Source organism: Rhinolophus hipposideros (assembly GCF_964194185.1).
Source record: "Rhinolophus hipposideros genome assembly, chromosome: 15".
Classification (NCBI taxonomy): Eukaryota; Metazoa; Chordata; class Mammalia; order Chiroptera; family Rhinolophidae; genus Rhinolophus; species Rhinolophus hipposideros.
In genome coordinates this window covers 43,509,580-43,512,113 of record NC_138061.1, presented here as the reverse complement: position 1 = coordinate 43,512,113, position 2,534 = coordinate 43,509,580, and the positions used below count along the sequence as shown (strand labels likewise).

The 2,534-nt window shown below is 36.0% G+C and overlaps 1 pseudogene across 1 annotated transcript; it reads left to right on the top strand.

Annotated features, from left to right (window-relative positions):
• The first annotated feature begins 1,961 nt into the window (after positions 1 to 1,961).
• LOC308508550 (mitochondrial import inner membrane translocase subunit Tim9-like) lies at positions 1,962 to 2,222 on the top strand (annotated as a pseudogene). Its single transcript has one exon. The product of its transcript is annotated as a mitochondrial import inner membrane translocase subunit Tim9-like (transcript).
• Positions 2,223 to 2,534: the final 312 nt, after the last annotated feature.

Sequence of the window (2,534 nt, the reverse complement as noted above, 5' to 3'; positions counted from 1 at the left end):
TAATAAAAGTAATAATAAGTCATTATTTAGCACATGCTATGTGCCAGGGACTGTTCTCAATACTTTACTTACAAATTTTATCTTAGTTAATCCTCTTATCATCCCTCTGAGATAGGTAGGTAGATATTGTTATTATTAATATTATTATTATTATTATCATCATCATCATTATTTTACAAATGTGGAAGCTGAGACTTAGAAAAATTTAAGAACTTAACCGCAAAAGAGGTAAATGAAACCCAAACCAAGCCCTTCACCGGCTATAGTGAATTGTTCCCCTTAAGATACCTTAAAAAAAAAGATACCTACAAAAGTCTCCTCTTTCTACAATTAGTCACAGTTAATAATACTTTTTATGTTCAAATAGTCTCCCAAGTTTGCCAGTAGGATCCTTTTCAAGCTGACTTGAGTATTCTTTTGACACACCCCCATCTTGCCCAACAAGATGTCTCAGTTTATGTTGCATTTCTTATATTTCTTATATTTCTATTAAAAATCTTATATTTCTATAATAAAATGTCCCAAAAGCAACTAATACCAGCTAAGACCTTTAACAGGGTATAGTAAAATAATTTGCCAGTTCATTAATTAGGGTCCTGCCTCATTGGATTTTTTATTATCAAGAATAAATGTGTAAAGTAATAGAATTTGTCTTCATTAAAGTCATGATTCCCTAAGAAGTAAATAAAAATGATGGATGAGTATAGCCAGGACTTTGGAATTTGAACTGAGCCAGGCTCAGTTCAGAACTTCATAGGCAATCAGGCACAGAGCCTTACTTAATCTGACAAAGAATCCTCCCCAAAAGACATGCAAATGAAATTTAAGTTGCTAATTGTTCTAAGTTGTCATCACTGTTAATCAGGACATATTAATCATATCAGCATTCTTAAACCCTAAAATGACTTTAATCCTACTCTATGCTCAGCATAGGTATTATACTATAAAAGCAAAGCGGGTCACATGAACCAGAAAGTTTCCCTTTTGCTCCAAAGAAAGTTTCCTTAAATCCCAAGAAATATCCCAGAAGACAACATCTACCATGCTCCTCTAAAAATTATTACACTTGACAACTTAGAACCAAGTTCTACTTTCGCATTTGCTTAGAAAGTTACAAATGTGTGAATAAACCAAATGACTCTAGAGCATACTCAGCATGTAAATGAACTTTGGTATCAGAGCAAACGTAGATTTGAATCCCAGCTTAAACCTTATAAACTCTGTGACCTTAGGTGAGTTACTATTCTTTACTCTTCAGTCTCCTCAACTGTTAAGTGGGTTACTGTGGGAGTTGAACACAATAATTTATTCAAGTACATGGGACATAGCTTGGAGAGTAAATGTTCAATAAGGGTTAGCTATTGTTATTGTTGGCTTTCTTCTCTTGTCTCCAATGACTGCAATTGCCAATGCCACCTGCACTGGTCAGATTATGCCAAGTGATTTCTTTTCTTTTTTTTTTTAGTTCTTTTTTATTAGTAGTAGTAGTAGTTTCAGGTATACAAAACTATGTAATAGTTAGACATTTACACCCCTCACAAAGTGATAAAACCCCTCCCCTAATCTATTACCCCAGCCAAGTGATTTCTTAGTGACAAAGTAATCCAAAATCTCATTGGTTTAAGCATGTAAGTTATTTTTCATTCAAGCGAAGACCACTGTAGGTCCTGATAACTCTCCAGGGTAGCTGCCCCCATACGGTGACTCAGCCATTCAGTCTACTTTAGGTTCTCTGATATCCAGCAGCCTAGTGTCCGCCCTGACCACAACCTTGCCCCTCCAAACTTGACTGGCAGTGCAGCTTTCCATCCTCTTACTGGTGTCAGGTGGGAAAGCCTGTGCTTAGGTAAGAAATCAGGCCTTACTGGAGACATTCAAGCAAAAGTTAAACAACTGCTTTTCCAGAACAGAAAGAAAACTCATGCATTGGAAAAGGTGACTGATAAATGTACCAAGTGAATATGGCTGTACAAATACCAGAATCTGATCAGATAAAACAGTATAAGGAATTTCCTGGGACCTACAATAAAGTTACATAAACCAGCCTTTTGGACTACGATAAAGAGTTCACAAGAGAAGTGAAACCTGAGCGGCCCACCTGTTCAGAATATTGCTTACAGAAGTATTTTTAAGCGATGAAAAGACTATCCATGACATTTCAGAAATCTCATATTCAACAGAATGAAGCCCTGGCAGCTAAATCAGGACTCGGCCAACTATGAGAGAGAAATCCTGATGGATGGACTTTCGAAGAAGGATTGCCAACAGCTATGGCACTGGAAATGAGGATTCATCTGACAGAATCTCCTGACAGCAGTAGCCACCATGTTAAACTCTGTCATATCTATTTGGCAAATGGAAACTACGGGAGAAACAAAATTCCTATTTACTTGGAATAATCAAAATAGAAGGTCTTATTTGTTCACTGAAAATAATAAGATGTAACATTTGTTGAGGCCTTAAGATTCAGTAGCTTGGTCACTTGATTAGAAAAATAAATCATTGTTTCTTCAATTGCAGCTATTAATTTTAAA